Source organism: Corvus hawaiiensis, chromosome 30 (genome assembly GCF_020740725.1).
Source record: "Corvus hawaiiensis isolate bCorHaw1 chromosome 30, bCorHaw1.pri.cur, whole genome shotgun sequence".
Lineage (NCBI taxonomy): Eukaryota > Metazoa > Chordata > Aves > Passeriformes > Corvidae > Corvus > Corvus hawaiiensis.
The window spans coordinates 18,742,323-18,767,963 of NC_063242.1; the positions used below are offsets into that span (position 1 = coordinate 18,742,323).

General features: G+C 44.4%; 1 long non-coding RNA gene across 1 annotated transcript in view; it reads right to left on the minus strand.

The window, feature by feature from the left end:
* Positions 1-2,244: 2,244 nt before the first annotated feature.
* The window catches only part of LOC125318556, a 48,173-nt gene continuing 24,776 nt past the window's right edge, over positions 2,245-25,641 (minus strand). The window contains exons 2-3 of the long non-coding RNA XR_007200419.1: positions 12,116-12,317; positions 2,245-7,328 (exon numbers count right to left, since the gene is read on the minus strand). This is a non-coding gene — a long non-coding RNA (uncharacterized LOC125318556). The remainder of the gene's footprint in view (positions 7,329-12,115; positions 12,318-25,641) is intronic.

A 25,641-nucleotide genomic window follows, 5' to 3' on the forward strand; every position in this document is an offset into this window, starting at 1 on the left:
AGAAAGTAACTCTGAGTACATTTGGACCATGCTACTAACCCAATCTAGGCCTAGACGTCTTTAGCAGGGATTGTCACCTTGGACCCAAGGTGGCTTTAACTCAAGTAGTTCTTGCAGTCAGCTGTGGAATTTCTGCTCTGCAGTCTCCTGTGATTTGGGGTCTAAGTTTGGAAGTCACTACACCTAGGATGTAAAATCACCTGTGTCTAAGAGGTTTAAATACAGGCATTGTGGAGGCCTTTCCATGCAGGAGAGTTTTCTCAGAGCAAAACATTCCTGATGCACTCATCAGCTTCCTGAACAGGAGATCCTTTGATAAATTCATGTAATCTGCTTTAGAGCTGACCCAGAGGTTTTCGGTGTACAGTGCCTCATCTGCAAGAAGAATGGCCACAGAGGAGCCTTAATTAGGTGTGTCTTTAATTATGTATTTATTCAGAGCACACATTCATTCTCATTGTATTCACTGAGCTTTGGTCAAATCCCAAGTCATTGTCTGCTTGCACACAAGTATTTACCCAAAGGTATGGGTTTAAACTGATTAACTCACACTGGAGCAAGGCACTGATATTGGCTTAATACCTCACTCAGAAGTACTCTGAAGTTGGCTAAGGTCTTGTACGGATCCTCTTCTTTGAGAGTAAAGTGTTTGCACAGGGGCAGGACTCAGCTTTACTGGGTTGTACAATGGCTGAGTTGAGCTGATACCAGGCTGGCTGAGGTGCATGGAAGCAGCGTGTCTGGAAGCAGGCTGCTGGACAGCTGGAAATGGAGGACCTCAACTGCATTCCTGGTAGTGGAGACTGACTTTGCTCTTTCAAAGCTTCCAGCAAGATAATGGTGTTTTAGATCAAGGTGAGCAAATGCTGCTTGTACCTTCCCCTGGTGTGACGTGTCCTTGCCCTGTCCCAGAGCAAACTCATTTGCTTTGCAAAGCTCTCAGAGATGCCTGGAAGTGGAAAGGGGTACAAACCCACCCCTTCTGACCCAACTCCATTGCTGATGAGCCACACACACACACACATGTTTTCTGCCACTGGGGTTGCCTTCGCGCTTAGTGGTGCCTCCTGACTAGTTTAATCCTCCTCATGCAGGAGAGAGACCAGAGCAGCAGAAGAAGCACTCAGCTTTATTGGCCCCATTTCTTCCTTCAGCTTATCAACAAATGAACTCCCAGTTGGCTTTATTTGACTTCTAGGGTTTATTGGATTTGTTGCTTCCCTTCTTCATTTTCATATTAAAGGCTAAGGTTGGGCTGTGATCCTGCTACTGTAGCCTCCAGCTCCTGAACTGATCCTACCAACTCTAATTGCTCAGCTGCCTGATGTAATCACCAGGAGGTGTATTGTGTGTGTGGCTACAGGCACTTCATGTTTTCTCCCCAGCCAGATGAAAAAAAAAATAAAAAAGAAGAAGAAGGAAAAAAAAGAGTCAATTGGCTCTAGGTCTGTCAATAGTGACTAATCAGGCGCTGTACAATTAATTATGAAGGGGTGTCATTTTAAAACAATTCTGAGGTGGGAAAGAACAGGCCTGGGCCCTTTACCTGCTGGCACTGTTTGTGTTGCTAAGCCAATCCAGGCTGCGTCCTCTATTTCATTTACCTTTTAAACTATTGCCCCCGCATAAGTAAACACTTTCTATAAAGTGTGTGTGTGTGCATGCATGTGTGTAAGTGGGTGGAGGGTGATCTGGGAAGCTCTCCACCCTAGAAAAGAAATTAATGATGGGGAGGAAAAAAAAGAGAGCAGCATAATTTGGCAGTAATTTCTCAAGAACAGCAGGAGATAATAGCAGGTGGATGAAACAGGAATAGGATGAAACAGTCTGGGGCTGAATCCCAGTAATCAAAATAGCTGTGAGATACAGAGATGGAGGTGAGAGATGTCCCTGCAACACAAACACCGTGAGCAAGGAGCCTGGGTTCCCCAGCAGCCCCCTGCCAGCACGGGTCAAAGGGGCAAATCCCTGTCCCACCTAAACTGGCTCACCCAGGCTCCACTCCCAGCAGTGGCCAACACCTCCCACCCACTCCCCTGGGGATGTGGCTGAAGAGAGCAGGATGGCGTTCCTCCTCTTCACTCTGCTGGCAAAACAGAACCATCCCTTGCAAACCAAAACTCGTTTTTCAAGGAGGATGGCAAAGGAGCTGCTACTGTCCAGTGCCAGGCTTAGGGCACTGACTGGTGAAATTACGTGAGTGTGGAGGGGAAAGAAGCGCAGCCACAGAAATGACAAAACAGCTTGTAGAAACAAAGTGACAATGCTAAATGACTAAGCTTTATTTTGAGAGCTGTCAGTCATTGAGACTGTGATGACACCGTGTCTGTTGCCTGGAGGGGTAGAAGGGATGGGCTGGAAATGTGAATCCAAGACGCTGGGGGAAAGCCTCTGCTGGAACCACCTCCTTGAAGATGCTGACTGCAAGACATCTTCTGGGATGTGGCAAGGGGCAAGTGTCATGGTGTCTAGTAGAAAAAATTAGAAATGCCCTGTCCAACCATTTGGCTTGCTAATACAAAAACTCCAAAAGGCCCTGTGGTCAAAAATTCTGCCTGCAGCACTTGCAATTCTGTTCAATGGGCAAAAAAAAAGGTAAATTCCTGTGTATGTGAGAGTGTATAATTGCTAACATTTCTTTTTACTACAATAATTGTAGAATTAGATGGATTATTCTGGATAAAAATTTATAAGCAAAAATATTTTAGTTCTGTTTTGAACTTTTCAAAATCATGCATGTTAACTTTGTTCCCCAAAATTAGTCTTCTTCACTTTACTGGTTAATATTTTAAATTAAAACATATTTGATCAAAATGCACATTTATTTCATCTAGTTAGAAGATTTCTAAAACCTTATTCAAAGTTATTTTTACAGCTTTGCATGTATTTCAGGATCATTGCTGGCAGAGTTCCCCTCTCCCCAAACTTCAAGAAAGCACATTACATTGTCTATGTTAACAGTGAAATATTTAGTACCCTTAACCTCTGTTTCTGTCAGCATTTTGATGACAGCAGCTACTGGATCCCAGCCACAGCATTTCCTTGCCCTGTGTCAGAGGACTTTGAAATACGACGTGAGGAGGTTCAGTTTGTTGGGGCTATGCAAGGCAGGGGTTGCCAGCTTGGTTTAGGTCAGGAGTCTGTTCAATCCTTTGTCCTGGTTTTGAAGCCTCAGCAAGTCTTGCACCAAGAGCAGGGAAATGCATGGTCCAGGGAAAGAGCTTTACCCTGAGTCATCCCGAACCCCAGTCAGTCCCTGCAGAAGGGCACCGTGGCACTGAGCAGTGACTAACCCGGGGTTACACAGCAAAGCAAAATTAGCAGCTGTAAAAGTGGAAGTTACAACACAAACATGTGCTCAGATACTGGTGTAATGAATGTAGTATAAATATTTAGATGTATTCCTACATCTTATTCTTAGACTCATCATTCTTATGTCAAATGGTTTACAAAAGGCAAAACTATATTTCTGTTACTGGCACGGCTTCATAATTCTTCAAGTTAATTAAGGCATCTAAATGTGCTTCATGTCTTTCACCTCTGCTTTGTAAATGGCACAAACCTGAAGGTAATTAAAAGCTTGTAATATCAGTGACAGTAATGGCAGTTCAGGTGTCCAGCCTCAGGGAAAAGCAGCAGCTCTGAGTGTCATTTGTACACCTCCAATGAACAGATTGTTGCTTGTATCGTGTGTGCAGACATCATGAAGGGAAAGAATTAATTGTGGTTTGGGATCTCTTTGTACTGAATGTGGGGGTCCAGGTGCTGGTGTAGATGCTGGGTGGTGTCCCACAGATGGGCTGTTGTTGTGCTGATGGGTGCCCAGGGATACAGGGGTGCCTCTGCCAGCTGTGGTGTCAGCAAGGGGCCTGTGGGTCCCACCTTCCCAATATAGCTGCAGTACTGTGCAGCTTGTGTTGGCCCAGAACACCTTTTATTGCTCTGATTCTTCCTCTGTCTGGTGCCTTTATGCATAAACTGTGTTACTGCCTGCACAGGCAAGGGAGGAGAGGGTGGCCTGTCCCCAGCTGGGGTGTACCTTTGCAAAGGGCATAGGGTGAGCAGGCAACTGGGTGCCACGCACAGCAGACGTCTCCCTGGGGGCCTGAGGGTGGGCTGCCTGTGGTGGTCCCAGAGCCTCACTGGCGACTGAGGTCTGCTTGGTGCCAGGTGGGGAATCTCCCTTTGCCAGGGGAATCCCTACCCGGCCACTTCATAGTGTTTTTAAGGACAGCAAGGAGCCTTATCACGTTTCCACATCTGCTCCAGATGCTTTGCATTCCAGCAATGCTCCACAAAGGTGCTGAACCAAGAGGGCTCACTTCTCGACACCTCGGCAGCTGTCAGCTTCTTGCATGCACCCAAGCCAAGGGGAAGGGAATGGCCCTGCTCTCAAGGATGTCCCTGCAGAGCTGACAGCAGGTGACACAGCCCTGCCCCTCACCCGTGTCAGAGGGACCGCGTATGGCAGCGGGTGCTGTGTGTGCAGGAAGGCTGGACTGCATGCAGCCAAAGTTCAGGCAAACAGTGGAGAGCAGAAATGGTTTCTGACCCAGTGGCACCAAGGCTGCTTTGGCCACTTTTGGGTTTCACCTTGAAGCACAGCCAGAGCACAAGGCGCTGCTGGCACTGGGGTCTCTGCAGCGGGGTATGGCTCTCAGGCAGCGCTCAGCTCCCAGAAGAGGGAATAATTAATAAGTGCCTCTCACAGCATTTTCCAACGTGCTAATACCCATCAGTCCCTAGCCAAACCCCAGTGCTTTGCCATCTCATTGCTGTGTGGGTTATCAGCATGCCCTGTCCTCCATCTCTCTCCTTCTATCATCTCCCACATCTGTGCTGTTTCAGAGCTTCTTTCTCTTTAAGAGGAAACTCGGCGGAAGCCTAGCTATTCAATATTGTTTCATATTATTTGGTTGTGAAACAATTTAATTTGTTTATGGCTCTAAAGGTCAGATTTGACTGTTGCCCAAATTTCTAAAGAATAAAGAATGCATCAGGCTGAATGGGACTTCGTGGCATGATCAACTGGAGAAAGAGAAGGGGGCTAGTGAGAATATTTAACTGCAACGGCAAGGCAAACTTACCTTCAGCTCAGGTTTAAAAGCCTAGTCAATCATTACACATTTTTTATTATTTACTTGGTACAAAATCTCCCTGGGTGAAGAAGTAGAAAAACTCACAGGCCACACTCTTTCACATTTTTAGTAGCTTGCTCAGCATTTTTTTTTTCCCTCTGTCTCAGGACAGTTAGAGTGGTATGAGTTGCGATGGTGCCTGTGGATAGATGAGAATAAAGTGGAAGCACATTGAAGTTGTAGCTCCAAGCAAGGGTGTTTGTAACAGTGAAGAGAGAAGGGCCAGCCAGGGACTTTGAGAAGGAAGGTAATTCTCACACAGTCATCAGAAGACAAAGGTTGCATTTACACCTGGCCAGAAGGTTTAATCATCTACTATTTCCAAACATTGCAGGCTCACAATCTGTTGTGTCTGAGATCATAAAACATAATCACAAACTGGAGACAAGAGACCTGGGGCTTGATTGACCAGACCTTATCTTTTCTTTTTCTTCCTTCTTATTTTTCACTCAATTTTCTGCCTTTTTCAGCGGGGGGAAAAAAAAAAAAAAATAGAAAAAAAAAGAAAAAAGAAAAAAAAAGATGCTTTGCAAAGAACTTGCTTTGATCAGAAAATTCTTAATGCAAAAAAATTCTGAAACCCAAGGATTAACGGGCAATTTTCACTTGTGTCAAGAGCATTTGGGAGACAGATCACCTGCTTGCTAAGATCTCCCTCCCAGGCTTTCAGGGAAGAGAAGAGAAATTGTGGAAAAGGGACTAAAAAGAGAGAAGTATTCAAAGAGAGCCAGGTACAAACCTCTCATAGCTTAGTTTTTCCAGGTCCTACCACAAAAACAGCTAACATTCAACCACCTGAAACACTGGGTGTAGGTGGCTTTCATCTGTCTTTGGGGGAAGGGTAAAATTACGGTAACATTGAAAGAGAATCTGACAGTAAGGGGAGGGTTTCTGGGTAATGTTAGCCACATTTTTTCAGTTTGAGACTGTAATTGGTTTCCTCTGTACCTATGAGGTTGGTGAGGAGGTTTATCAAGCATGATCAGTGACTCCCATGGCAAAGAAAGTTTGGGGCAACATCACTTCTTCTTCCCTCACCCCATTGCCTCTGCAGGGTCATCGCTCTTTACTGTTTGCCCATGGCCAGGCTTGCAGAGAGGAGCCGGGTGTTTCTCACCTGATATTCCTGATGGTTTATAGGAGAAAGGGTGGAAGGGCCGTGTCCCAGCCGCGGCTCCAGCCTGGCTCAAAAGGGTTGTGTCGGCATCAGGGAGGGAGCCTGGAAGCGATGATGGTGCTTTGCACCTTGTTTGTGTGTTACAGCGTGGACTCATCAAAGCGCCTAGTGCTGGGAGGAAGAACTGGCCCTGTTGAGATGAAGGGTTGCCCTTGCTGACTTCAAAGGGGGCTGAATTTAACCCTTTGATTTCAGTGGGGTTTGAGCTCCTGGTTGGAGTTAAGCACGTGCTGTTTCTGGATTAGGACCTTCCTCTCTTTGTTTGAAGGGGGAAATAAATAATCCAGTTGATTTGCAGTATTTCATCAGCTACCTGATGATGCCTCTGTGTGTTTTATGACTGCCAGCCCTGTAACTTCCCGTCCTCAAAAAACCAGAGTGGGAGCAATAAGAGCTTCCCCAGGAGAAGTTCATCAAACAAGGCAGGCTGGAGAGCCATCTGCCCCTGGCACTGCCGGGTGCCTTCGCGGTGTCCCTCGCCTGGCTAGGGCTGCCTGCCACCTGATGAGAGTGGCATCTTTGATGTCGTCTAGGGCAGCAGCCATACCCAATTGCATAATCAAGGTCACTGGAAAATTACACAAAACTTTGCCCAGGTCTATTGGGGAAAAAAGCGAAGCACTTGCAAAAAAAACCCCTAACCACCCAAACTTCTGCTCATGACACCAACTTGCTACTCTGCGTGAATGTCACATACGGTGCCAAGCTGCCCCCTCACACTGCCCTGTAAGCATTGACAAAAAATAATATTGTCCACATTAAGGCAATTGCAAATTTTCCCTGGTAGCCACATGAAGTCATCCCTGTGGTTTTCCTTGTCTTTCCTTCAGCTACAGTTTCAAGTAGATAACAATGATGTGCAAATGCAAGAAGTAATAGTCTCATGCTTTGCATTGCTGGATGCTGTCCTTCTGAGGATTTTAAGACTCAGGGTGGTCAGTATGGTTTCACATGCCCTTAGGAGCTATCAAGTCTTTCCAAGGCTTGATAGAGAAAACAGTCAGCTTGAAAATCTGTAAATGAAAATAAAAGAAGAAAAAGATTCAGAATTTATCTTCAGAAAAAGAGAATTCTTAGAGAATTTTCCATTATTCCTCCAACATTTTTCCACTTCTGTTTGTGAGGAAAAGAATCATGGACTTTCTTTTTCTCACAAACAGAAGAGGAAGAACCTGCAGCGTGAAAGAAGCCAAGGCTAAAAAACAGAGTAAGAAAAAATTCCTGAAATTTGAAGCACTTTCCTTTTTTTATACAAAAAAAAACCTGAAAAAAAATGCTTCTGAATGCCTTGCTAGGCAGGTGCTGTGTGTCAGGGAGGGTGCAGGTCCAGCCCTGTTTGCCCAGCTGGACTAGCAAGGGCCATGTTTCCTGGTGACCTCCTGCTGTCCATTCAGTGGGGACATCCTGCTGGTGTTACACTACCAAAATGTATGTGTCACAAAGGTCCAGGTGGTGCTGGGCAAGGCACTGTAATGCCCCTTTGAAAATCTTATGCCTTTAACTCTGTAACTCTCAGAATTTACATTTCTGACTAGCCCCTCTGTCAGCCAAGTCATTTCTGAGTAATTTGAGTGTGTCTCCTTCCAATTTCTGTCTTGCCAAAGCTCATCTTCTTCAAGCCTTTCCCAGCTTCCTGAGGATGGTTTGATAACTGTCAGTATTTCTGGTCATGAGAATATTGTGGCAGAACTTTTAAGCTTCTCTTTCCATAGACCCAGGTAAATGAATAATTTGAAATATCTGCTGTTTCATAGCTTCTAGACTTCAGTTATGTTAGAAACAAAGCCCATCTTTCCCCACCCCCCCCCAGTGGAAGGGCTCTGTCCTTCCATTCTTCAGATCATACATGGCACAATGATTTGAGTCTGTCACCTCAACTTTAAAAGTTGGAAAGTTTAATGAACCCTTTATCCTATTTTTATTTGTGAGGAAGCTGTTAGTAAACATCCCTATGGCTTTCCTAGCCAATGTGGCATCCTCTAAAAGACAAATCAACCTCCTTAATCACATTCTTAACCAGACGACTTAATTGCAGTATAGGAATTGAAGGGAGGGCACAGTCCATCCTGTTGGGTTTCCCTTGTGCTCTTGTTTTTCTTTTTGAATTGACACGGTGGGTAAAGATCCTCATACTCAGGACACTGACATTTATAGGGTTGCACTGCTTATATTACCTCTGATGGCCACTTTGTTTTGTCTTAAGTGGCTTAAATGTCCATCATCTGATTGCATGCTGCAGAAAGAAAAAAAGAAGATATCCATCCTGGAGAGCTCCTATATGCCTGTGGGCACCTCCCCACAGCTGGCAGGAGTGCAGCCAGGCATTCCACTTGATGTCACCCACCTGTTCCTCTGTCACCAAAACATAGTCACTTTCCAGTTTATTAAGGAATAAGACTTACATTACAACTGACAAAGCATGTAGTAGGTCAGTCTCTCCAAGAACTTTTGGTTCCTTGCTCAGGAATTTGATGGAAGTTAAATGCTGGGGGTGGAAAGCAGATAGGAGCTAGCACATGGAGATCTTGTTCTCCCTTTATTAAGACAAACTGCAGCAGGCCCAAGGAAGTGCCTTGTTTGACATTTATTTTGTCCAAGGGCTGCTACGTGTGGTTTAGCCCTTGAAGGCTTTTGTCTGCCCTCCAAGGAATCGCCTTGCCCCTGTGGAAAGGGCTGGGTTTGGGGCTGGGTAGCTGGGAGCTACACAGAGCCAGCAATGTCTCCATCTGCCCGTTCTGGCCACAGGGTGGAATTTCAGTGAGAATTTGCAGGAATCTGGCTAAACCCGTGCCTGGCCCGTTGGGATAGCAGGGTGGCTCTGGGGCCATGGGCGGGGCAGCAGCCTGGAAAGCCAATAAATTCAGGAACTCTGCTTGCTTGGCTGCTTTGTGTAGAGATGTAACAGTACCAGCTGGGATATACCCCTCTCGCACATACCTCGAGCCTTTACTGTCACCCTCACAACATTTCCTGGATTAGCAGAATGGCTCTTCAGCTATAATTTTTGTTGAAATATCTTGCTTTAAACCTAGAGAGCACCAATGAAGGCCTCAAATCTGTAAATCAGCTGCACTTTGGAAAACAAATCATTGCAGTGGAGTTTTGCCAAGCCAATTTTCTGTGCTCATTTATTATGTAGTTTTCACTTTATGAGCTGATTTAAACCAACCATGCTCCAACTGTACCAGTTGCATCCAAGATAGGAGCCTGATTTACACTTTGAAAATGTGAACTGCTCCATGGTTGCATTTCCAGGAGGAAGAAGTGCTACAAAGAGGTCGTTGGGCAGCACCCATAGGCCTTATAGACAAGAGCTTGCAGGTTGCCTCTGCTTGTCTGCTTGAGCTGGTGAGCTGTTATTAGTGAAGGGAAACCTATGATGTTCCCATGTGCTGCAGAAAAAGTGGTGTCTTCCACGGAGAAAATTACAAGACAGATCCAACTGTGATTGCCCAGTGGGAAATTAGAAGATAAGAAGGTAGAGTGGAACGAGCATCTATGAAAGTAAAGGGGCACATGGAAAAAAGGGGTAGCAGAGGAGAGACAATGGAGATATGGCATTAACATCTGCAGTCTGTGAAAAGGCAGTGGTGGACAGGCAGCATATGTGGCCTGTGAGAAGAATGGGAAGAAAACAGTGGAAATTTTTAGACTTATTTAAGTGCCCACATAAAACTCAGCTCAACAAAATTGTTCTTTCACCCAGGATGTCTGCAGGGGCAGTGTGAGACTGTGTGTCTTCACCAGCTCTGTAACAGCTGTTAGGGAAGACAGCAATGGTTTTTAGTTTTTGTTCTTGGCTTTGAATGTTTCTGTAATTCTGAGGTTTCCTATGGTAAAGTGAGACAGATTTGGCAAAAAAAAAAAAAGCTGGATTCAAACACTTAACCAGCACTGCTAACAAATGTTATTAACCTTAGTTATTTATTTTTTGGAAGTTAGCCTGCTAGAAAATCTTTCCCATTTTTAGCCTTCCCAACAATTTTTTCCCCTGGTATCCCTGTGAGATCAGAATTTTTTTTGATTGCAGTAGTGGGACTGAGCTTCACCTTAAGTATCTTTGTTCCAGTTACAAGCAAGGCAAGTATGAAGGAGGAATTGCTGTCATGCAGTGCAGTTTCCACACCATTTTTGCAGTTCCTGTAAGTCTGTGTAATTACAGAGACTTTGGGATGAACCCCACATATCCCTTCCTTGCTCATGTGAAAGCTGTTCAGGCTGGTTGAAGGTTATTGTAATAATGCCATATTGGCATGTTAAGAAATATCTTTGACTTTCTAAGAACACACAGTTATTTATATCTATCATAAAGCTTATTTTTAAAGAAGAACTTTTCTTCAAAGGCAAAATGGGCTGCCTTTTTATTAATATTACAGCCTCCTTGTTTTCCCATCTTGGTGAGCAAAAAATGTCACCATACAGGGAATAGTCTTATGTACAGAAATATGAAATCCAGGACTGGTATATGTGCATGACTGAAAAAAAAAAGAAGCTGGGTTTGTAAAATTCTCTGATTTCACATTTGTCCACTCATAGATTAAGAAGATTTAAAATAGTTGAACAGATTCACATAAGAACAATTGTTATAGCCTCTATCAAAACAGTACCATTGATATCCTCTCTAAAATGCTTTATGCTGCCAGAAGCAGAATGAAGAAGCCTTTGTCTAAAATCACACTGAGTCACCTGTACTAAGACTGTGTAAAATGCTTGGAAGGGCAGCTGCTGGAGGTGATGGAACCCTGTGTATTCCAGCTTCTGTGAAATTCCAGGTACATTTCTCCAACAGTGACTAACAAGAATAGATGCCCTTGACAAGCTCTTTTATGTGGATAGCAGTTAGGAATGGCAATTACCGTACTTGTTAATCTGAGTGACATTTGCATTAGCCCATCTCTGATGTTCCTTCTGGTACTGCAATTCCCTTTCATGTAGTCAGAAGTATGTATCATCCTTCTAGGGAGGTGATCACAATCCCGCAGTTTGGGTATGTCCTTCCTTCAGGTGGATCCCCTTAGAGATTGTTATCTACATTTCAATGCCTCCTTCCCCCCTGCAGCTGTGAGAATCTTGAGCCACATCTTCCTAGCATCTTCCTTGCTTTTAGGATTTCCAAGAAGTCATCCTGGTGGGGTATCGAGGAACTGAATGTGGTGCCAGGGGTGTTGCAAGTTCCCCAGTGAGAAGACCGACTGCATTTTACAAGAGAACGGTTGTGCAAGGATGGGCAGGACAGATGGCTGAACCTGCAGAACGAGTTTCAGCCATAAATGCTCTGAACACCGTAAATGTTCGGTGGCTTTTCTTTTTTTCTGTTTGAAAGCTGAAATATATTTGGGAAGTACTTGTTCAAACTACAGACTCAGTCAAATATTAACAAGTGGAAACTGAGCGGGGGGAAAAAAAGATACTTTGAAGGGCTCAAGCATGTGTGGGTTCTTGCTGTATTTGCCTAACTATAATCACTGGGGCCACACTTGCGACAGGCTGAAACGTTGCTGTGAATAGAAAGTATACCATAAGGGTTCTCAAATATGAAAGTGGGGCTGGAACAAAGAGCAGGCACCAGACAGACTTCCCCTGTTAACGATTGCTGGCCTGTCACCCTGGTGCCAGCAGTCTCAGAAATCCCGTCGGGAGCGGGCGGCCCTATCTCGCCCAGTGTGACGGGGCTGCTTTGAAACCCTGCCCACAGCCTCGCCGTGTTCCTCGCTACCGCCTCGTCCCGGGGGAATGAACTTTATCTCTCCGCTTTTAAGAGTGTTTGCTTTAAAGATGATTTACCACACTTGACAATTACCGAATTTCCTAAATTCAGCCTGAGGTATTGTTGTTGTTATGTATTTTGCACCGTGCAAAGCAGCGCCTCAGCCGCAGCCCGCAGAAGGTCACCATCTCCCGGTGTGCAGCAGGTTGCTCTCAGCTCATGCTGAAGGTCCTCCAGGGCTGCTTCCCCCTGCAGTTCTGTGGCTCGGGATGTCAGTGGAGACATGAAAACCTGACTGAAGGGCAGAGGAAAACAAAGCTGTAACCCATTCTTGCAGGAACATCAGCACACTACTGAGTTAGGACTCCTCTTGCTGGTGTAGCAGGAACAAACACAGAGCTGAAAACACTCCATAAAGAGTTTTCAACTTTTTTCTTTCCTTGCTCTTTTTTTAACCATATTTGATATTTTTAATCAATGGGGTAGCACCTCCAAAACAATACATATGGATCAGTAATGAATGTGATCCATTTGGTGCTAATGTGATTTTCTTTAATGATGTTGTTGCTGACTCAAGTGCTACAGGAATGCTCTTCCTCCGCTCAAAAAAAGGAGTTATTGTTTCATTTATATTTTGTTGGGAAAACTACCAAAACCCTTATATTAGAATATTTGACTACAGTGTTAACAACATTTCTCTGGACTGCTGCTTAATATACTTTTATTATTTGCTTTCCATATGTTGGTTCTTTTAATCTGTACTTATTAAAGTCTTCCATGTTTCAGTAATATTGTCATTGTGTTTCTTTTGAAGAAGGCAAGTGTGTGTACTGAAAGATTAGATTATCCTGTTAAAGAAAAAAAGAGAGAGAAAAGGGAGAAATGTCTTCAAAATGAAGTACATCAAAAGTAAAAGTAGGTGACAAATGTTAATATTTGCAAAGTGCTTCTGCTTTGATCCTGCATTTCTATTTCTTTAAGAGCTTGACAAATGTGTCCTGTGGTTTGGCTCAAACCTCTTTGCCTAGTGCTTTACTTGACCCACAATCCATTTGATCTTCTACTTGTTTTTCCTTCTGTCCAGGAGGCCTCTGGACTTGAAAAAGGCTAGTTCTTATCTTCCACTTGCTGCTGTTCAGAGAAATAATTTTTAATTTTTGGTTGGATTAGGTTATTGTGTCTGTTTGCTTAGGCAGTTTCTAAAGAGATATTCACTTTGCTGTTATTTGGGATGGTTCCCTTTCCATTTCCATGCCAGTAACAGCTATATCAGATCAGAATCTGGTTTGGCTGATTGACTCTGGCACCAGATGTGAGGAAGACATGGATGCTGGAGTGCCTGACTTGGATGGCAGGCTGCCACTTCATTTCTACAGCACAATTTCCAGGCGCGCTGCATCCAGTACCTGAGCTTACAAGTATTTAGTAGATCAGACACTTTCAGGGGCTCTGGAATGGCCACAGCTGAGTAAAATGCACATGGCCCCAAACACCCATCTCAGTCTACCTGCTGTGATCCCAACCCCAGTATTGTCTGCAGCGTGTCTGATCTGCTCCCACTATGCTGCTTGCACAATCTCAGTATTGCCCAGCTCAGTAAGAGCCATCCTACCGCCCAACAGCCTGAGCAGTCTGGAAGATGCTTCTACAAATATGAACGTTGGCCATAAAAGCTGACATGTGATTTACAGCCTGTTTTATAGCATCAGCTCCCTTATTCCCCCTCGAGAACCCCTCCTCCAGAGAAACCATAAGCCATAAACCACAACTGAGGGAAGCATGGAGTTTTGAGCTGCAGTTTCAGCCAAGTAGGCCAGGAGGAGCAGCATCTGCCAGCCATCCTCCCTGCAGACCACTCCACCAGCTCCAGGCACAGGGGCACTTCTCCATGTCTCTTCCTCAGGAGCTTTCTCCTGTCCTTAAAGCAACGGAGAATAAACCATAAATCAGAGTAGGCGATGACTGCTTATGTGTCAGTTTGGGGAGCACCCCCCTACAACCGAGTGTGCCCCCATGGTAGTGGTGCCCCTGGGCCTTGGGTGCTGACAGTGAGGTTGATGCCATTTATGCTGCTCCCAGGTTTCAGGACAGAATACAGAGGGCTCCCATGTGCTGTGCATTTGCTTTCTGGAGACAAGTTTAGGATATTAATTACATTGCAGATGTGTGGCTCCTCCACATGGCACTCAGCTTCTGTCCCCAGAAAAAGCTATTGGCAGAGTGAGATCAATTCCACTGCCATTGAAAGAGACATGTGTGTTTTGAATAAGTGTGAATGTAGGGAAGAAGGGAAGCTCACTTTTGGGAGCAACAATTACAATGCCTTGCTTAACTGGAACAGTTAGGCAGGATGTTATAACAATTGAAACCTTTGCAGCTCCATTTCTTGTCTTTAATGGGAGTATGACACCTGCCAGCTCTCCATCTGTTTCCCTCTCCTGCAGAATGCATGCCATCAAGTGAGTGAAGAAGAGAAGGTATGCAGCAGAGCAGATCAAGGTCCAGATTTTCTCAGGTACAATTGTCTGTCAATTAAAAAAACCCAAATAAAGCGCATAAAAAATTCTGAGAATGAGGAAAACTGCGATGATGGCACTCAGAGATTCAGAAAGAGCCTCTCTGGGTAAACACTTCAACATCATAGCAGCCTCCTTTGTGTTTGTCTATCCCTTTCCATTCACTCATTTTTCATGCAGACTTATTTCCTTTTGCACTTAGAATTATGTGACTCCTTTGCCTGTCAGCTGTTTATCTTCTAATACTATACCCATAATAAGGCACTCTGCCTTTCCTGGGGTGACAGAATATTTTTATTCTGGTGAGAACTATTTTTTTTTCATTAAAAAATCCCTAAAACAACAATAACAAAAAAATTCACCCAAAAAACAGCACCAGGATTTTGCACCTTTCTTATTTCAGGGAGTATCTGCAGCCAGATCAGCTATTACTTTCCAAAACTGTTTTCACAGGCATTTCCTGAAGTCAGACTATCAGATAAAATGCTGACTTTAGCATTTTCTTTATCCTCAGCCTAGGGTATTATTTCATTGCTCTTATTTTTGCAATTTCTCTCTCTGGGTTTTGCTGATACCACTTTTGCCAGTACCTGAGGAGTTTTGGTGCCTCTGTCACAGAAGCTGTGCATGTCTCTGCTGGACAGATGCCCGAAATTGCTTTATGAATTATAGCCAAAATAAGTTAAACCTCTAATCACAATTAAGGAATGTATTTGCTGGGGGTTTTTTTGGTTTGGTTTGAGGTATTTTTTGAAAGACAGTCTTTGCAAGGATTCCTCTGCTTGGAGGATGTCTCTGATGGACAAAGGCTGCGGTAATGTCTCTTATTCCACTTTTCAGTATGCAGGAATCCAAGTGGACAGTAGAAATAACTAATTTTTGGTACTGTGGTGGGGTCCTCTCCACTGGCTTGCCAGCTTTGGAATGTCAGAAATATTGCCACTTTACCTCTGAGCAGGTCCAGTCAATCTTTAACTATTCGATTGCTTCTGAGGCTGGAAGTCTGCAGTTTTCCACAATGCAAGAATGCAAGAGGGTGTACAAAATTACTCCTTAAACACAATGCTGCTTTGTGGGGAGTAAAACACCCAATAAAATGACCCAGACCGTACAAAATGGAAGATGTAGAAAAATATATTATAATATTAAATATTTTAGTAATATTATTTCTCATCATTATATTTCTCATCTCGCCAGTAGCCTTCTCTTATGCTTTCTCCCCACACTGTTAGGTTGATATGCAAATTTCCTTGCATTTCCTGAGGAGAAGACCAGGCATAATCCTTGTTCCAGGACACCTGTGCAGTCAGCAATAATTGGTTGATTTGCATGAAGATAGAATACATCATTGCTAAAGGGAAGGATGTACATGAGGTTGAGAGTCCCAAAAGGCAGCCTCTCCAAGGATCTCCTCTTTTTCTTGGACAGATGACATCCTGCATCGTATCTCTGAACTATGAGCTAATGGAAAATGCGCCATGTAGAAAATGAGACATTTTTAATAACATCTAAGTGTCTGGATCCCAAGGGCGGGAATTCATTCCACTTGCTTGAAATCTAGATGTTTCATTTCAGCTAATTGTCCTAATTATGATGGCCATAGAGATTTAATATCAAGGAGTGATTTAACCTTTTTTAGTCTGGACACTTCCGTGAGGCAAAAAAGGACAGTGAGGGATGCAGTGAGAGGAAGAGTATCAGTCATCTCTCTGAAGATCACCCTCTGAAGTGCTTGTGCTCTGCATGCCTGCACTACTGCTTCTACTTAGCACTGGCATTTGTTACCTCCTCCAAAACCAAACTGGCACCCCAACACTTCAAATTCTATTGCAGTCTTGATTTCCTAGTTCTGGCTATGACATTGCTTGTGTAAGTAAGTTCTGTAAGTGCATGTGCGGGCTGATGCCCTCCATGGAGAAGGACCAACTGGTTGGTGTGTGAGAAGAATTCCTGTGCCTCTGTGAGGTTATTTTTCTCCTCTGGGTCTCCTATTTCAGCCCAAGCACGGCCCTGCTTGGTGGGGAGGTTCCCAGCACCATGCCTCAGACGGATCTAACCCAGGGGGACAACGGCAGCTGTGGCCATCACAGAGGAGCCCTGAGGCTGCGCTCACGTTCACTGGCTCTTCTAGACGCTGTGCAAGACAGGGAAAGTCTGTCTTTTGCTTTTGTACTTGGAGAAGTGTGAGTGGCTTTTTGCCTTGGTGTGAGCAGAGCCAGGAAGCCTCTGGGGAGGATGGAATAGCAAGAAGAAAAGTCCGTGCAGCAGTTTGTGGAATGGAAACTGTTACAAGTTGAGGTGGTTCAGGGTTGTTGCAACACTTGTCAAGGGTAGGAAGCAATACCTTGACCCTTCCCTAGTGCTGCTCAGTCAGGTGCTGATACAGTGATGGATGTTACTTACACAGGGATAAGGGGGAGGCAGGAGGAGGGCCTCATTCTTTCCAGAGAAATATGTCAGGAGAAAGGTGCAGATTTAGCAGGTCTGGAAACGCTGGGCAAGAGCAGGAAAGGATAAGCATGTCAGAAATCATGTTAAGAGGAGGCAAATGAGTACAGCTTAAAAATAAGCAAATAAGCAGAGTTAATCTAAAAGCCCAGACTTGAACCAAGCCTTCCTTTTTTTTTTTTTTTTTTTAAATTTGAAGTTTACCTGTGCATAGATATCTTATATGAACTATTTTCCATTTTAAGGAAGGGGGCCATTTCTGGATCTGACCACAACTGGCTTGCAAGGTATAGCACCATGGAATGTTCAGGCAAGATTCGTAGCCTGCTTCAAGGTGGGAAGAACCAGAAATCACATGAGGACTTGTGATTTTTAGTTCCATTTAGTTCCATTCTGGAGACACAAGAAATTTTATCTTGATCCAGCAAGACAAGTAGCTGTGTCTGACTTTCACATGTGTGAGTAGCTGCTTTATTTTTGGGCCACTAATGCAGAGGCTCACCGTTACAGCAAGTGTTGCATAGTTAGAGAGATACCCCACAAAATCCTTCCTTTGTGAGATCCTATTAGGTATCCAGGTGTTTGTGAAACATCCAGAGTGAGGTGAATGCCACCATCTTGTGAAGTTTGTTCCCACCTCAAGCTGCCTGGGTTCAATCTTTTGCCCAATAAGATGAGACTAATATACGTTATGCAAGTAAAACTAATTTCAGTTTACCAGCCTCTCGTGTAAAGCCTGTTGTTGCCTTCATACAATTAATTGGTAACCAGCAGGGCTATCTGAACCTTGTCCATTATTTGAGGTACCTGCATATTAGCATTAATCATAGACTGATCAAGACAAATCTTAAAAGGAATGGGGAAAAGATGTAATCTTCTGCCAGTCCCTTCTGATGTTAGAGTTTATCTTTCTGTTTGATGTCAAAGACAGGAGGCTTGTTTTGCATTGTTCTCCCCTGTAGATGACTGACATAGGCAGTGTCCATCATCAGCACAGCCATCTTTTATGCTCTTGCCTTTCCTGAAATTTGCCAAAGTGGTGGCATTCAGGGCAGGAAGTCTGCTGTTGTGCTCACAAAGTGGAGTCATGGTGTGCCCTGGCATTCCTCTTTGCTCCCTTATCTTCCATTTCCTGCCTTCTGTTGCATTTGGAGCCAAGGAGCTCAAATCACCTTCATTTTCCCAATCTGAGTTATAAAAGTTACCTCTTCCAGTTGACTGCCTCCTCAGAAATGAGCAAACCAGTTCTGCCAAAGAGCAAGTGGTGGAGGCTGCAAGGGAAGGTCCTGGGCAATCTGGGGCTTTTTATTCAAGGCTCCTGTAACCCTGTCAGGAAAATGGTCATCATAGCCTTTATTTTGGTCATTAGTGTGGCCACAGACAAAACCCAGTTTGCCACAGATCTTTCTGTTTTGTGCATGAGAGCTCTGGGAGCCTGGTATTCTGCCTTGCCTAGCTCTCCTGTGCTTTGAAACAACAATATAACATAAAAAAAAAAAAAAAAAGAGGGCTTTTTTTTCCCCCAAGAATAAATGGCCTTCCATGAAATATGTCTGAAAATTTCCAGGAGGCCCTCTTGATTTTAACCCATCACACCCTACAGACCCAGAGTTTTTCTACTGAGAGCAACTATGAGATTTTCTGTCTGCTTTGCTTTTTTCTTGCCTTCCCCCACATCCTCCATTTTCCCTCTTGTATTATTACCTTAAACAATGCCTTTTTGGAAAGCATACCCTTTCCAGAGGTGCTTTGTTAAAAAGCAAAACAAAAACACAAACCCAACAGCAAAAGCCAAACTTCCCCGAAATTCCCACAGAAACAAATAAGACAGCTTTGAAATTGTAAAGCACTGGCACACAGTGGGTGCCACTGAGCCCAGATGTTACAGCCCTGGCAAACCACAGTTGCCCTCCTGTTGCCCTGCTGACTTCTTTTCCAACTTCCATTTGATGCTCTTCCATCGAGCCCTAAGGTTTCCAGGCTCAAGTACCAACATCCACAGAGACCTGCTAACTGGCAGGGAAAGATGAGTGTGTACAGAAATACTGCTCCCTCTGCTTCCTCCCTCCCTCTGTGTCTTGGCATCTAAAAGGGCTCCCGAGGGACGTAGCTACAATGAGGAAGGTGCATTAGACACTGTGTGCTCTTAAGTGTGTAGACAAAGGAAAGCTCAGGAAGGCCCTGCTGAGCTGGAGCAACTGGCACATATGAGGATGAGGGATTTTTTTCCACAAACCAGGAGCTGCTGTTCCTCCTCCCTCAACCCTCACGACCCTTCTGGGAAGAAAAAGAGTAGGTGCCCCACCTGCATAGTGCCACATGCCCTTAGCTAACCCTCAAACCTTTTTGCAGGCAGAGGACAGGTGAGCTCTCCCATTCCAGGCAGGACCCTGGAGCTCCCTCTCTCCCTGCATCTTGACTACAAGATAATTATCTTGTGGTGGGTGTACCAAAATAACTATGCCATGAAAAAGTGTCCTCTTTGCACTGCTCAGTGTTCATGAAGGACGGACAGATGAGGGGCAAGGGGAAAAACCCCCATGTATTCCTTCCTCATTTCCTTTCAAAATTGCTCATGACTCTTAATGTTACAGCCTCACCAAGTATTTGGAGACTGTTTATAATCTAATCTTTGGAAGGACCTTAGGACTACTGGATTTATAATATCATTACTTCTACAGGAATTTCTGTATTTTAAACTATCCTCTGGGCCCAGAGCTGTATAAAGTGTTCACACACTTTCATTGTGTTCTGGTTAGTATGAATATGTGTTAATTTTTTTTAATGTCCTGCCACATCTGTGGTGTTGATATCATAGGACCGATTTCTACTGCCAGATACCCCTGGGTAAAGCAGCTTGTGTGAGTATCTTGCAGCACATGCAATTTGTGTGGAGGGAATTTTATGTGACCTTCTTTGCATTGTCCTACCGATGACCCCTTCTGTAATCAGGCAGAAATCATGCTCCTGAAGAGTGGGAGGTATTACTACTTCCATGCTGGTCTGTTCCTGGGCCCCTGCTGCACAGACATTGCCAACAGTAACAAATTGCTCTGAGTTATGTGCAGGGGTTTAGTGATGTGGACTAGTTATTTATTAGAGAGGGAGCTGAGACATCAGCAAAGGGCAAAAGACTGAATAAAAGAAAAATCCCCAATCAAATGAAGTGAAGCTGCCTCATCAGGCAGGCTTCTTGCAAAACTGCTTTCTCTTCTGGATCACACCTTGTTTATCTAATGGGGGGATCACATGCAGAGTTTTGAAAGTAAACCCCTTAAAACAAAGGAATTTCCCCAAAGTCTGTGGATAAAAGTGACAGAGTTGGACTAAACTGCATTTCCAGAGGTGGCAAATCAGTGATTTATTGTTTCGTTAGTCACAGTTTCCTAAGCACAAACCTGTGTGTGATACTGATTGCCTTGTTCAGAGGCACCTTTTGAAGATATATGATAAAGATAAGGGACCTCCTCCCATGCACTCGGAAAGAGAAGGCAGCTCCAGAAGAGTGAGGGCCCTGTCTGCTAAAAGCCAGACCAATGGAGGTCACTGAAGAAGCATTCATTGCCAAGAAAGTCCTGTGTTTGTTTTGACTTGGAAAAGAAACTTCGAAGTTTAACACCATGTGTCTACAATGTGTACTTTCCAAAAATGGGAGGAGAGATCTTTATGGTGATTAATAGTGATATTGATGTGCAAAAGAGATGCCATTAGACTATTAGTCTGCAAACATAATTAAGTTTCACCCTCATCGATTGAATTCAGTTTGCCCAGAATAGGTTTCTTGCTTTTTTTCTTCTCTTCAGTTACTTAATGGTCACCCATACTAATACTCCAAACATTTTCCTGATGCAGAGTCCTGAAGAGCTGGAGGTGCTCTGGAGAGGACACTGTCAGCTCCTGGGAAGCAAAGGACTTCACAGTCAGAATGAGATGTGACAGCAAAGTGACTCAGACCTGGAAAGATCTGGAACAGAAGAATTGGTGGGAAGAAGTGTTGATGCAAACTCCAGAGCAAAAGGCAGGCTGTGCTGAATAAGGGCCTCTCAATTCCTGGGTCTCTGACTCTTCACCAGAGAGATCTGTGCTTGTCTGATGCACCAGAGAAGTTAAATGTGTTTTTCAGCAACTGTGGCACATGTCCCCAGGAACAGATACCCAAGGAACTGGTGCTATTTGCTAAAGTTATCCCTCAAAAATCCTGCAGCACATTGGGAAAATGACTTCCCCAAGGATTTTTCCATGAAGAGAGAGAACTAAAGTAGACAGTTACATTCATAAATAGATGTTGATCTGTGAATTCTGCTGGGAAAAAAATAAACCTGACTTTAAGAGTGGCTACAAGGTGGGTTCGGGTCTACCTAACCAGTGTGGGAATTGTGTCTTCAGGATAAGGGTTTGAAATAAGAAGGGAGATTGGCTTGGTTCAGGTAGAATCACCTCCTTCCCAACAAAAAAAACTGTGACCCTGGGAATCGATGAGTCTTTCAGTTATGAGCTTCAGAGGGGCTGAGAGCTGTGCCTGCAGGGATTTGCTGCCAAGACTGCAAAGCCAAATGTTGCTCTCCTGTTGGCCACCTGTATGCAAGGCAGGGGCTGTGTGTGCCTTCCGTGGGGACAGCCACTAGCAGACCTCTTATTTGTGAAATTTTTCATTCTGTAAAAATAGAAATACTTTTTTTTCAAAAATTTCTGTTTCAATTATGGAGTTTTTAAACATTGCATTGTCTTTCTTTTCCTCTTTCTCTTTTATTTTTTTTCCATTATCTTTTTTGCTGAGTAGTGTAATAAGTAGACCCTTTTGATCTCCCTCCTTTTGCCTCTCCCTGATGTTTCAACATTTCCTCAGCTTTGGAGGCTTAGTGACCAGATAAAGCAAAACTAGGTGGATCCTGGATATGTTTCACTCACCAGAAAAGAAAGGTCTGGGGAGGAGGGCAGAAAACTTTTCCAAGTGATTTACAACAGCTCCCAAAATCAGATGAAAATAAAATCTGGTGAGACCTGAAAATTAAAAATAACACTGAAAGTCCAGCTCACCCCTGAGATAGTACTTCTGTTATTTGGCCACCTAGAGCAGCAATGCTCAAGATTCTTCTCACCACCTTGCGAGCATGTAGTGAAAATTTATGGGAAGCTGCAGCATTTCCAGTCCAACATAATGGACTTTAATGCTTTTTTTTATAGACATCAGTAACAATGTGTCTAGATCCACCCAAAACCCTAAAGCCAAATCAGCTTTGAGATGAAAAAGAGGAATTTCATTTTTCCTCACTTTCACTGCTGGGACAGACAGCCTTCCTCCCTTATGAGGTAATTTAATTTTCACATTATGCTTTATGGGATATCCTTTATTTACCTAATGTTTTCCTGTCAAGTCTTTTCAGACTATGAATCTTGTATATTTTATATACACAAAGGTGACTTTTCCTTCCTTTAATGACCATGGCTTATCAGTGCAGGCAACCGATACTGGACTCATAAATATGTCACTCTTGGGTTTGTGGCAGCCCCTTCTCCTCCGTAAGACTGTTCCTTGCTGCTTGCTCCTCCCTTCAGCTCGCTGCATATCCACAGTCTGCTCAGCCCCTCAGTGCTGTTGGACTCACCATTGGCTGGTATAAATAAATCACTGATTCCAGCTATAGGTGAAAATCACTGTGAAAGGAACACCCAGAGGAATGCAATACAAGGTCAGTGGAGCCAGCGCCTTCCGACTCCAATTAAATATTTCCTGTAAGTCAGTGCCAATTGTGCATCTTGTAAGAACATTTGAAAGCAGGAGCTTGAACTCTCCGGGACCCTCTCGCCTCGAAACCTGTTTCCTGTTTAACAAGATTTAACAAGTACAACCAAACATGCGCCATCAGCAACAAAAGTCATTGTAAACGGCTCCAATGTGCAAAGGTGCTGGGTTTCCTCTCGGCCCCGAACGCCGACCGACCCCGTCAGGCAGGCACAGGGTGGCTGCAGCTCAGTGGTGCTGTGCCCTGGTGCCACAGGACTGGCGCAGGCTCAGCCCTTTTGCTGAGAGAGGTGGAAGGAAAGAGGGAAAGGCAGCCTTTTCAAAAGGGGTCAAAGCTTGTTGGGTGAAAGCTTCAAGACTAGGTCTTACTGTCCCAGGAGTTTTCTACAGCGGGTGGAATAACATCTACTCTGTGCCGTCTGCCTCTTCGGCTTAAAACACAACCTTGCTCCTACATAATGCCTTGAAGGTATCCCTGTAGTCAAAGACAGCACTGTGGTTCCTGGAACAGGCTGTAGCTCAGGCCGAGCTCCCTGTCCAGGCAAAAAGGATGCCCAAAGCAGAGATCAGCCAAAGCCAGCTTTTGATTGTGCAGTCAAATATGGGGAGAGTGGTCACGAGAGCCCCAAAGTTTAGGGAGTCCTTCTGGTTGTAAATGCAAGGGGGACACTGAAAACATTTTCACAGTAGCCAGGCACTGAGAGCACAGTACTGCTTCCCAGAGGGCTGTACAGTGGTAAAAACATCTACAGATGTGTGTGTATATATATACATATATATACACCATTCTTACATGTAAGATACACATGAATGTAAAATTGTGTGTGCTTAAACATCCACATACATTTAAGTGTTCTAAATTTCTGTGCACTATGCTTGTAACCCAGACTAGAAACCCTTGCTGGATCTCTCTCCCCGGTTCAAAAAGCCTGGGACTTGGGATGAATCCTCTGGTGCTCCTGAGATGACAACAATAACAGTAACAGGAGCAACAACCCCATCAGTTTACTGAAAACCGTAGTGTCATCCCACACCAGAAAATACATGTCCGACCAAAGTTTCCAAGTGCATAGCCCATGCCTTGCCTCTCACCTGCAATCAGCTACTCTTTTCACCTGTGCCATCCCTACAACAACCAAGGCAAGGTCTGTGAGCAAAGGGAGGACATGGGTGGAAAAGAGCCGAAGAAACAAAGTAAAGTGGAGCCCAACGTGATGCTGAGAGGTCTGTCCTCAATCTTGCTCACACACTGAAAATGACATTTCAGCCATGGATGTTAAAATTGGGATAATTATCTTTAAGGAGGTCATGAACTTGATATATAAGATACATTAAAAACAATTTTCTCATCGTTAGGGAGGAGGAAAAAGCTTGGGAATTTGGTATGGGCTCCTCAGCTATGTGCTAAGTGGGCCATCCTCTATTTGAAATCCATCATTATGGGATATAATTCAAGTTCAGGGAGGACAGCACTTTGCTGAGAGAAGTCTCCTAGGTCTTCTCCTAGGCTCCCTGGGCTATGCTTAGACAGGAGTCAAATCTGCCCTCTCTGCCTTCTGCAGCACAGAGCATCAAAACAGTGAGCCCATGCATCAAAGGATGGTCTGCACAAGGTCCTCACCACCCAAAGCAGAGGTGTGCTGGTTTCCCTGCCTTGTGGCTGAGGAGTGGACAACCCAGTGGGTCCTCTGGGTTGGTCTTCTTTCCTCTGCAAATTGCCTGTGACTCTTCACCACCATGGCTCGAGGCAGTTCCCATGCACCATGTCCCAAGATCAGCCTCTCTTGTGCCTGTACATTGAGGCATCTTGCTTGCTAAACTGACTCCAAAATAATTCTTGGTGTGAAAGCAATACATTGTATGATGCTCTGTTGACTTCACCAAGGCCATCCATTCCCACTGTCTTACCACAGCACAGGGGCAGAAGTTCAGCATTCTGGGATCTGGCAGTGAGAGTTTTGGGCACTTCTCCAAGAGAGGAGCATGCAGGAGGAAGGCAAGACTCCTGCTTGTGAAATCTACAGTTTAGCCATGGGGCTTGGAGGAGACCTCATGAAATGCCCACGAGCAAAGCAGTGGCACAGGGCAAGGCTGCACTTCGTCCTTAAAAGGGCTCTGATTCACAGTATAACAGACATGCTTTGGGCACCATTAAATCAGGACAGCTCCTGCAGGCTGAAGCTGAGGTGGCTCACTTGGGTTTAGATGAAGGAAGGAGCTCCCAGCCTGAGGAGCCTGGTGCCCCACTAGGTAACGTACAGACAATGCAAAGGACAGAAAGCTGTAACATATTTCCCTCGTACAGATGGGAAACTGAGGCCTGCTGCCATCCTGTTCTCCAAGAGTGTGACTTGGATTTATATGAGGTCTCTGGAGCACAGCTGGGCATTAAAATCAGAAACTATGTCTTATATCTGTGGTCAGGAGGAGGAGGAGGGGATGAGTTGACTGGCAAACATTTCCAGACAGACGGTGGAGTGGATTAGCACAAAAGGGGATGCAGATCTCGGCTGTTCAGCTGCCAGCAGAAAGGAGGGGGAGTATGGTTAGGCAGCTGGTGGAGAAACAGGTGCAGAGGTTTCCTGATAGCCCTGCTGTCATCCTGCTTTGAACCCTCAGCTCCTCAGTAAATCTTCCCTCTTGGAACTCTCTCATCAAAGTTTCATTTCCTTACGTTCCTAAAATAGTTCTTGATAAGCAACTTGTCGTGCTGGTAAAGCCTTTTGGTTACTTTCCTAGAAATCTATTTTCATGTTTTCTCACTGGGCTTCAGCTGCTTGCATTCCCATTTGGAAAAAAAAAGTATTAGAGGAAAAAAGTACAGCCAAGGCTTAACACAACAAGAAGGTGAAATATTTATGTTTAGTAACACAGCAGGACCTTGTCTGTCAACTGAACTTCCAAGCAATGAT